Raw genomic sequence first — 11,985 nt, 5'->3', positions numbered from 1 at the left:
AATCACATCATCACATTAAAGTTACACAAATCCTTCAACAAAACATCAAGCAGATCCGAGTTTCCTCTCCTTCACAACTTCACACACACTTACAGCAGCAGCTCTCCGGATCTACAGTAACTCTCACTGGTTATAGGTTTTATACTCCAAAGGCGTCAAACTCAACGCTGCCCAAATCAGCTCTTATAAGCTCAGCGTTTCAGACGGATTTGCTTTCTGTTTATTCCGTAGTTGATTCTAAATGTTCTTCTGTGTATATGATCCTCTTGCTGTGTTCCTGACTACTCTTAGACTTTCCCCCTTTTGATGATTGATTGGTTTTTGTTCGCCTCTTCCGTGTAAAATCTTTTAAAATCTATTATTGCCACTTTTGGGGATTTGCTTGTTCACTTTTGTAAAATAATCACTAAGCAAAGTCACTTCTGGCTCAGTGGCTCGTATCTGAAGCATCTTTCTCACAGTGATGCTGTTAGATTATCTTTCTCACAGTGATGCTGTTAGATTATCTGACTCACAGTGAGACTGTTAGATTATCTTTCTCACAGTGAGACTGTTAGATGAGTTTTAAGACTCTAAGTATTAAGTATACTTTAAGTATTACTCACTCACAAAACTCTTTCTTTATTACTAATCACAGCCCTAAAGTTTCCGCTAGCGATTAAGAAGTGAGTCCCGTAAATATGTTTATACATTTTAATACATGCTACCTTCTTTCGTAAGAACCCTCTAAAAAACGCTGGGTTGTTTTTTCTACCCAAACGCTGGGTTTCCTCTGTTGGGTCATTTTTCTGGGTTATTTACAGAGAGTTGGGTAGTTTTTGTGTAACCCAGCTGCTGGGTTGAAGTTTGCTTGGCTCCTCCCCCAAAGTTCACCGGTGGATTCAGCGGCTGTCAGTCAGAGCTTCGTGTCCAGTGTTGCCAACTTAGCGACTTTGTCGCTATATTTAGCGACTTTTCAAATCCCTCTAGCGACAAATCTGGCGACTTTTTCTTGTGTTACTGGAGACTTTTGGAGACTCTGATGTGTCTGTACTGACTCTTCTCAACTTGCCACAGCAGCTGCCGCCGCCGGCCCAGTGTTGCCAACTCGTCAGTAAGGAAAGTAGCTATTGGCTGTCGTAGAAGTCGCTAGAAGTCGCTAGATGACGTCATCACGTAATTTGCATAATGCAATTCTGTCATATGGCTTTCAAAAAGATACGTGACACTTATTTGAAGCTTGAAATATGGTAAGAATGTGTATTTGTATCTGACAAACCCATTTGTAACATTTCGACTTTTATCTCATAACATTGAGTTTATTCTTGTAGATTTACATTTTTTTTTTATTTTTAACGTGGCACTAAAGCTCCATCGTACCGTCGTAGTTTTTATACATAATATATATTACTATATATATATCACCATTTTTTTCATATTTAGCAGATGTTTTTATCCAAAGGGACTTATAAATGAGGACATTTAAAGGAATTAAAATCAACAAAAGAGCAAAGACATGCAAATGCTATGCCATGTCTCAGTTAGCTTATACACAGTGCATTTAGCAAATGCTGATGATAGAATAGAAAAAGAATAATACACGCTTATGGTAGGCCTCTGTTTTTATTTTTTTAATATATATAATAGCCTAAATAAAAAAACAGGAAAGCTAGTGTTATTAGTTTAGTTTTTTTAATGTCACAATTCCTACCCTCCTCCTTTACCCGGGCTTGGGACCGGCAAAAGTGACCCAAATGAGACACTTTGGCTGAGTTTTTTTTTGTTGTTGTTGTTTGTTTGTTTTTCTGTTGTTGTTTTTTTTTTTGCTTGTTTTTTTTATCTTTATAATCTTATAATCCACTTAGAACCTTAAAACATGAACAGTTTAACCATAACACTGTAACATTTTTTAAATACCATCTACCTTAACAATTTAACAGAGTAGTCAATTTTTTTTGTTTTTTCCAGACCCCCCTCAACACTAACACTAGTTAACACTAGAGGGGGGGGATGGCTCCTGCGAGAGGACAGCTCTGTCTGTGAGTGCTTTGGGACGGGAGAGGGGCCGGCGGCGGCAAAAAAAAAGGTGTGGAGTTGATTAAGAGTGTTGAATGTGTATTTGGTAGATGTTGATGAGACTCTCAGTACACAGTGTAAAGAGGTGCTGATGCAGGTGAAGGAGCTCATCATTAAAATGCATGCTCCAGACTCTTGGAGTTTACTTCTATTAAAGATGTGTGTTGTTCAGTCATTCAGCCCCAGAAAAAGATCAGTTCAAAGAAATCACTGAAAGACCAGAATTGTCCTGATGTTCATGTTCATGAGTGTGTGTAAACCTCCAACCACAACTGTAACTAAAACTCATTTCTGTCTCTCTGCAGTAATGAAGAGTCCTCACCCACTGGTCCTGGTCCTGTCCCTTGTCTCATGTTTACTCGTCCAGCTCTTCTGTGGAGAAACATGAGTGTGACCTACAGCTGTGTACAGGACTGTGTGTTTTAATCCCACACAGTAAACTACACACTGCAGCTGTGTGATGCTGAACAATCAGAACTCTAGAGACACGTCACTGCTGTCCAATCAGAACTGTCCACCTGACTTTAAGACAACACTGAGTTTATGTCCCTAACACTGTGAGACAGTTAGTTGGACCTGATGAAGAATTCCGGAGAAGAAGTGAAGCATCTTCAAGAACTTTATACAAGTCGAGTCGTCACTGTATTATCATTACTGATCACATTATATGAGACGATCTCAAGGACATCTGATCAGAATTCTGTAAGAGTGTGTAAGTGTGTGTGTGTGTGAGAGTGTGTTCTACATGTTTAAGATGAGGAGAAGTAAAAGCACTGACAGATTAACAGACAGAACTCACACTACACATGCAGGACGTGTGTGAGACAAATGTCCATAAGGCGGAGTGATCTAAAGCAGCTGTTCCCGTCCCTGATCCTGGACGACGCCCTGTCCTGGACATCTTAGTCTTTTCTTCATTAAAGTGGGTGTGATAGAGCAGAGAAAACACTAGAATGTGCAGGACAGGGGTTCCTTCATCACCAGGGTGGAGAATCACTGATCTACTAAAGTGATGGGGAGCCACCTAGTGGTGGGAAAGAGAACTAAAGTGAGTTAAAGAGAAATTAGAATGAACAGTTTAACCCCTGTTCTGTTCACACTGACTTTATGGACACTTTGTTTCAAAAAAAAAAAAAGGGCATTGAGTTTAAAAGGATTTTTTTTCCTTTGGATATTTTTATATACTTGATATTTTATCTCATTATAGTAAAATGTTTGTATTTTTCTATATCTTTATTTAACAACAAACTGGACCTGCAATTTTTTATACAAGTGACAATTGATGTAAATTCAGTTATTTAAAAAAAATGTTTAATAATCTTGATGTATGCAAATATGTGCATATTTATTTGATTTAATTAATCATTTGCTAATGATATTATATTATTATGTGTCAGTTTTTCAATAAAGAGTACAAATGTGTTAGAGTGAGAAAAGAATAATTCTAAAAAGTATACTAAGCAGTTCACATGTGTGAGTAACAGCCACACACACACACACACACACAGAGACAGTATGTATTATTTCCTCCTGGTGAGATGAGCGGGGGTTCCGTCTGCCTTTAGATCTCCCTGTACTGGTGTTTTCTGGTTAGAAGTAGGAAGTGACTTTCTCCTCTCTATCTGAGGCTTCACCAGGGCCTGACTCAGCTGCTCAGAGAAACTTCTCCAAATCACAACTCCTCATTGTTCCAGTTAATGATCTCAAGCACTTTACAACAACACACAGATAATAATGTTATAGTTCACTTCTTCTTTCATCACGCTCTTAAATATCAGTGATCAGTGCACCATGTATTGAGCAGATTTCTGTCTGTAAGATCTCACCTTCAGTGTTGTGAGGTCACTTACTTCATCTACACAATAAGAGATCTTTAAATCATTCTGGGTTTAGTGTTTTATTACACTTCACAAAGTTTTATGCTCCTAACACTTCTTGGGCAGCCGTGATGATTTACATGGATTATTGTATTTATTTTATTTTATTTTATAAAAATACCTTTAAAACAAAAAGAAAGAATAAAAAATCTAGTATACACTCATTACACAAACATTCTTATAGATACTTTGTGCAGCTGCTCGCTTTATCTTTTATATTCAGCTTATAGCGTTAATATAATATTACTGTTTTTACTGTCATTTTATTTATAATTAATTTACATTTATTATAAACTAGAAATAAAGTCTTATATTTTATTTAATTACATTTATTTCTAGTAATGCACAAAAAAAACTTATGCTATCTAACTTTAAACGAGACAAACTTTTGTTTTTGGTCCAATTTTTTATACATTTTTTTCTGTTTAATGAAGGAAAACGTTCTATAATTAAATCCTCATAACTTTACTATTGTTTCCTACTCGAGGCAGTTATTGAGTTCTAACACTAACCAGGTTTCCTGTTACAGGCATCACGTCACACTGCCGGGGGGGGGGGGGGGGGGGGGGTGTTAATATTTGGGAAAGGGTGGAGGAATGAGGAGAAGTAAAAGCTGATTTTGCACACGAAGTGGAAATAAAACACCATGACAGACTCCAGGCTGAAAATCAGAATAAATCAGAGCTCAGAGCTGGACTTTACTGTAATGGACTTTATTAAAGCAGATTGTACTGTAGTGCAGGGGGGCTTTACTGTAAAATATCACCATCTCATACTGTAACGTCTAAAAAGGTAGGACCCTGCATGTGTGTTTAGTTTTAGAGGGTTTATTTCTGTTGGTCTAACTGCTATGTGAATGAGTGTGTGTGTTTGTGTGTGTGTGTGTGTTTACAGAAAGTATTAGATATGACTATAGGGTGTGACATCATGTCTCCTTTATCGCGGTACACTGGGTTTCATACTGCACTGGTGTAATACTGTATAACGGGACTAAACCTCTACTGCGGTACTAGAGCCATGAAAACGGTACTGTAACATCACAGGGTTCTGAAATAATATTTATATAATAATAGTTTGAATGTCTGTTTGATCTGTCTATAAGGAATCTCTCTCTGTAAACACAGCAGTGACTTGAACATGGCTGGTAGAGTCCTCATATCCAAAGGGGACTTTCCAATTTTCTTTATCCTACACAGGGTAACTCCTTATGGTCTTACATTCCAAATAATACAGTAACATGATCGGGAGTTTAACCTTAGTTTTAAAATGTATTTATTCTCCTTTTAAATTACCCAGGAAAAGTCCTGAGACTTAAACTGTCTGCAGTCGCTGCATGGTGTGTAAACCCCTCACATTAACATGGGGGCGTGGCCATTTCTGTGTAGTGGTTAGCACTTTTGCCGTGCACCTCCAGGGTCCGGGTTCAATTCCAGTCTCTGTGTGCTTGGCCCCCTCCGGGTACTCCGGTTTTCTCCCACAATCCAAAGATCTGAGGATTAGACTAATTAGATAGATTGGCACTCTGTCCAGGGTGTACCCCGCCTCGTGCCTTAGGCCTCATGGGATGGGCTCCAGGCCCCCTGCGACCCTGAATACAGGATAAAAGAGTATAGATGATGAGTGAGTGAGTGAGTATATTTTAATATATCTTTATTTTCCACATCTGCTTCTGTTTGTTGTAGTAAATCTACACACACTGACGCACCATGACTAACTTTTCCTGCATCTGCACCGTGTGGATCAGTGCCTGGGTGGGTGAGTTATCTTTTTATCTTTTATAAAATAAATGAAAATAACTGCTCTGTCCAGATTAATCTATATTATAATTTCCCGTCTCAGACCTCCTCTCTGCAGAACCTGAGATCAGTGTATCTGGCCCAGTGGGTTCTACAGCTGTCCTGCCGTGTCAACTGACGAGTGGAGACACTGAGAGACTGTACATTGGATGGAAAATCATGTCTGAGATTGTGTTTGAGCGACTGGGTGTGGACTCGTATCAGGGTGAGGGATATGAGGGTCGTGTGGACGTTCCTGTGGAGGAGCTGCGTAAGGGGAACTGTTCACTGGTGTTACACAATCTGAAATTTACTGATACAGGAGTCTACACCAGCTACCAGACAGTGAGACACACCAACAGATCTGTCCGTGTTAGGAGAAGAACAGTCCTGATCAACAGTGTTAATCTCTCAGTCTATGGTGAGTGAGTTAGTGTCAGTAGAACACACACTCACTATTAAAGCTGAAAAGTTCATTTACATGTAAAAATATTGCAATGAAACTATTGTATTAGAACATTCAGTTAAGATTACTTTTAAATATCATCTACTATAAGGTTTAAGTGTAAGTTACATAAGGCTAATATGCAGCATGCTAAGATAAGACATAAGGGATGGACAGAAGGGGAACATAGGAGTGTTGTGGAGAGTTTAGTGAACTGGTTCAGGTCTAATCATCTCCAGCTGAACACCTCTAAGACCAAGGAGATGATTTTAGACCTTCGTAGGACCAGGTCCTCACTACTACTGGTCACCACTGAGGGAGTTAACGTTACGGTGGGGAGAACATGCTGTATAAATGCGTAGGCCTACTGCTGGAGGACACACTGGACTGGTCAGCAAATACAGAACATTTATACAAAGACTCAGAGTCAGATGTTCTTTATTTTAGTGTCTGATTAAATGTTCTACAGATCAGTGGTGGCCAGTATCCTGGTGGCTCAAATGGTTAAGGCTCTGGGTTAAGTTGACACTGTTGAGCCCTTGAGCACGACCCTTAACCTCATCCGCTCCAGGGGGCGCTGTATCCTGACTGACCCTACGCTCTGACCCCAGCTTTCTAACTGGGATATGCGCAAAATAATTTCACTCTAAGGTGCATGTGACAAATAATCTAATCTAATCTAATTTATGATAATCTAGGCTAATCTAATTATTTTTTCCTTCAAAGAAAAAACAGAAGAGAGATCAGATAACAGCTCAGGTTCCTCAGGTGAGTGAATATTAAACCTTAGTGAAGTGTGTGTTGTGTTGTACAGCTCGCTGATGGAAACGTCACACACTGTTATGTGATGATGTGAGTGATATTAAAATAAACCATAAGAAAATAAAATTCAAATGTAAATATAAACGTATATAAATTTGTGTGTGTATATTATCTATAATCTATTATATAGTTACTGTAATCTTATAAATCTAGATATCTCTAAACTCTGCATTAAAAAGTTATAAGACTATGTTTAAAAGCTATAATAACATTTATAATTTCATGTCACTGAGAGTGAACTATTTACAACAATGAATTTCTGTCTCTGTAGATAACGGTGGAAGGAACTGTCTTTACTCACTGAGCCTCATTTTTCTCGTCTTCTTACACTGTGGTGTAATTGTGTCTCTAATTAAGAAAAAAAATTCTAATATTCAGTGATGAATAATTCACAAACCTAAATATCTAGTTCTCTTTTCTGGTTAAAGCAAAGACTGTCTCAAACCAGCTACACACTTTATTTATAAACTCAGGGTTTTATTCTCTACTGTAAATAATAAATGTACATAAATCAGTGTAATATATGTACATAAATCTGTTTAATGCACACAGTGACGTCCTTTTGTAGTTTAGTTTTGTAAAAATCAGAATACAGATTTATTTAATAGCCGTTATTTACATAAAAGTGTTATTTACATTTTATACTGTGTTACTGTACGTTGGCATACAAATGCCCCGCCTTAAGGAAGTTTCACCATAAGAACTGAAATTTTGTAAGAAATGTATTTATTTTTGTATTTTACATTGTTTACATGTCTTTTCTAAATATTTTGAATATTTTTACATGGAAAATATGATTATAATGTTGGAAATTGGTAATATTGGTACTTGCTTACAGTGTCTGGAACAGATTATCTGTATGTACATTATTTCCTCTGGGAAAATGCATTTCACTATAAGAACTTTCACCTTAAGAACTCGGATTAAACTCATATGCTGTAGGTTCCACTGTATTTTGTTATTTATTCTTATATTATTTTTTTATTATGAAGAAAGAACACAATGTCAAGCAAAAGGGAAACTGAACTTTACAAGGAGTGGAGTGAGGCTGGAGTCAGTGCATCAAGAGCCACCATGCACAGATGTCTTCAGGAAATGAACTACAACTGTCACATTCATCACATCAAGCCACACCTGAACCAGAGACGTCAGTAGCGTCTTAACTGGACTAAAAAGTAAAAGAACTGGACTGTTGCTCAGTGAGTCCTCTGTGCCGATGAAAGTAAATTTTGCATTTGATTTTGAACTCAAGGTTCAAAAGAGGAGAGACACAGAATCCATGTGAAGTTTCCACAGTCGGTGATGTGTGTATCACTTTATATTTCCACTTACTCTGTTTTAGAATACTAGCTCTGTTAACTTCACCTAACAAATTAAATAATAAATGACGGCAAATGTAAAGCTAGTGCACTATGTAGGGTGTACAATCCATTGGGCCACACACCAAGAGAGGGAGAGGGATTCGAGAGTCTGGGATTTGAGATTTTCTGATTTGATGTTAGAGAGGGATTTGAGATTCAGCCATGTGTTAGAAGCTAATTAGCTTTGTAGCTTGCGTTAGCTGTGAACAGAACAACACAGATGGAGCACACAGGCGATTCAGAGAGACTTATAAGCGATTACTGTAGAGACAGAGTGTTGTTTAAGATGACATGTTGGGTGTTATTAGATTATCAGATGTGTGTTCTTGCTGAAAGTGTTTCTGTGACTGTTTGTGAATGTGTGTTTAGTCAGACAGCTGCTCTCCCCTCGGTACTGCGGACCGTACAGACCTACTCTCACCCACACTGTGACCGTCAATCAGCAACAATTACAGTTTGTACAACACCAGTGACTCCGTGTGATACATATAGTTAAAAGTCCCAGTGCTGTTACTGTCTATTATTACAACTCTTGGAACACCTCTCTTCTGATCAGATTACTTGCTTAAAACTAAATGTTGTATAATCATGACTAGAGGTTTACCTGTGGCTCCGCCCACATGCAGATCCTGACACGTGCACGTTACCTGTGCTGTCCACTAGCTGCCGCCCCTCCCACTGCTCCAGTGGTTCTCCAGCCCTTAATTCTGTCTCTCGTCTGTTCTGCCTGCTGTCACATTCACAGTTTTTTCTTTGCCACAGTCGCCCATCAGGATTGCTCATCAGGGACGATCTGATCATTTTAATTCATACACATTTCGCTATTTTTCTTTTTGTGCCCAAAAACAAACAAAGGATTAGAAAAGAGTCACGTAAACTGTAAGGTCACTGACATTGTAAAAGCAGTGTAATGTACTCTGAGACTGGACTTTCTTTCAGAACTGAACTTGAACAGGATTTTGTTCTGGAGGAACCAGTTTGTTCTTCTCACAGCGTGGTGTATCAAATGATCCAAACATCTGCACTTTACTCTGAGTTAAGCTGGTGTTACACTGCACAGTTACAGCAGCTCTTTATTATCATTACTGATCACATTATACTCAGAGATTTTATCTTTATCATGTTTAATGTGACTCCAAAACTGTGTTCACTTCTATAACATAGGTTTTTATATTTTCATATTATCTCTTTTATACTGTATATAATCCACTGTATAATGTCTGTCTTAATGTGACTCCAGAATGAAGACTGAACTGAGGACTGTGTGTGAAGGACAAATCAAAACAAGAATCACAACTTCATTATAATTAAATAGCTTTACACACACACACACACACACACACACACACACACACTCCATACACTCCAGTCAGTGTGTGTAATAAGTTGAGTTTGTCCCAGGCTCTACAGAGGACTGTTTAAGATGAGGAGAAGTAAAAGCACTGACAGATTAACAGACAGAACTCACACTACACATGCAGGAGGTGTGTGAGTCACATGTCTATAAGGAGGTGTGATCTAAAGGGATGGAGCGCCATCTAGTGGTGGGAGAGAGTAAAATCTTAAAACAGACAAATAATTTACATTGGAAAAGCAGAATGTTTCTCAGACTGATTACTGAGTATGAAGGAATATTTACTGTCTGATACTGAGCTGATAAAGTTCTGAAATTATTATTATTATTATTATTATTATTTCTCTCATATATTTTTACAGAAAGACTTTAATGAGACTTGTGTCACGTGATCCAGCTTTTGTCTTTGCAGATGAAGCCAGTAGTTAAGGGACAGTTGTGTCCTTCTGAGACCCAGGGACATTTCCCCCATGTCACCCTGCAGGACTGATGTTGGACGTGTCCTAATCTCACCTGAACACAATCTTAAAGCCTGATATTTAATCTGGTCTAATTGTTTTTATGAGAGACCACGCCCCCTAATCTCCTTCTGATCTGATTAGTCCAGTGTTAATGCTAATGTTCAGTTATCATTAGGGAGACATTTACAAGTTAAACACTGATTTTAATAAATGTATATATTTATTTAAAGCTGATTTAATAGAGTTTCTATGAACTATAAAATATATAAGTATAAAGTTATAAGTATAAAGTTATAAAGTATAAAGTTATATAGTAGCTTTGTTCTCTGGTGTGTGTAACGCACCAAAGATACATAATCATATAAGTTTTTTCCTCTAGTTTTATATTTTTCCATAATAAACTGAATGGCAGCAAGCATGTTTATAATTTAAGTCTCATACAGGTGAGACACGGTGGTGTAGTGGTCAGCACTGTCGCCTCACACATCCAGTGTCCGGGTTTGATTTCCACCTCAGGCTCTGTGTGTGTGTGTGTACGTGTGTGTGTGTGTGTGTGTGTGTGTGTGTGTGCTGTGTGATGGATTAAGATAGACTCCAGGCCCCCCGTGACCCTGAATACAGATTAAGCGGTGTAGACGATGAGTGAATGAGTGAGATTGTGAGTAAAGTCTCATACAGGATGACTTTAATCTTCACAGCATAAACAATGTATTCTGTACAAGATCGTTCCCTATGTATAAAGTCTGTCTTATAATTAAAGGAGTATTAGCATGTACATGTTTAGACAATATCATGTATTAATTCATATTTTCTCCCTCCAGTGCTAGTTCCTAAAGAACCACCAAAACCCAAACCTCTAAAAGGTGAGCTAATGCTCCACCTAAAAGCTGTAATCCTACAGAATTAAACATTTAACGTATAATAACTTTGAATTTCTGAATTATCTTCCAGATACTGCCCGAGTGAACTGTCTTCACCCACTGGTGCTGGTCGTGTTCCTGCTCTCATTTACTCTTTAGTAATAAAACCATTACAGCAGTGCTGCAGCCCGGAGGGGTGGAATTCAGACAAACTGGGTGAGGGTTCATTGGGTGACAAGGATTCAGTATGAACATTTATTCTCTTCAGCATGAGAAGGACCTGATGCTAGGACATATGCAGAATTAATCAGTTGTATTACTTTTAATATTAATATTAATATTAATAAGGATACTTAAAAACTGGAAGACACTGGTTTACTCTTTTCTCTAATTTAGTTTAAGTTCTCACTACATGACACAACCTACAATCTATGTCCTCTGCACTACATTCCAGGCTCTGTCCCTGCATTACTGTAGCATTTAGTTATTAAATGTCAAATATTGTGTGTAAAATGATCTTGGACATAAACAACACCAAATCTGTTTGTGTTTAAATGCCAGTAATGGTAGTCATGTTCTGCAAAGTCATTATCAGCATTATTGAGTAGTAAAGTATGGACACGCCCACTCACTCACTGTTCAGTACAAATAGGGCTTTCACTTAAATTTTGACTTGGAAAACAAACAAGTCTTGGTTTACGAGCACCAAGTATCATGTATCACGTATGCACTTGTTTTGACGCCGAGCGTCACGTGATCACAACTGAGCCAACATTTTTTCTCTCTCTTGCGCTGCAGAATTGTGGGTAATCGTCTCCCCTGCTGGGTCTTAGTGCTCGTCTCTTACTGGTATAATCGACAACTGTGCACGTGTGTACTGTTTACTATAACACTGTGACCACGTGTGTTTGTGTGTGTGTGTGTGTGTGTGTGTGTGTGTGTGTGTAAAACATATTTTATTTTGTGTCTGTAAGC

General features: G+C 38.1%; 1 long non-coding RNA gene across 1 annotated transcript; it reads left to right on the top strand.

Annotated features, from left to right (window-relative positions):
* Positions 1 to 4,585: 4,585 nt before the first annotated feature.
* Positions 4,586 to 5,881, top strand: LOC128518100 (uncharacterized). Its single transcript, XR_008357566.1, has 3 exons — positions 4,586 to 4,724; positions 5,615 to 5,687; positions 5,772 to 5,881. It is a non-coding gene; the product is annotated as an uncharacterized LOC128518100 (long non-coding RNA).
* The last annotated feature ends 6,104 nt before the right edge of the window (positions 5,882 to 11,985 follow it).

Source organism: Clarias gariepinus, chromosome 2 (assembly GCF_024256425.1).
Source record: "Clarias gariepinus isolate MV-2021 ecotype Netherlands chromosome 2, CGAR_prim_01v2, whole genome shotgun sequence".
In the NCBI taxonomy this organism is placed as follows: domain Eukaryota; kingdom Metazoa; phylum Chordata; class Actinopteri; order Siluriformes; family Clariidae; genus Clarias; species Clarias gariepinus.
The sequence above is the reverse complement of the archived record's forward strand: the minus strand, read 5'-3'. Positions and strand labels throughout refer to the sequence as shown.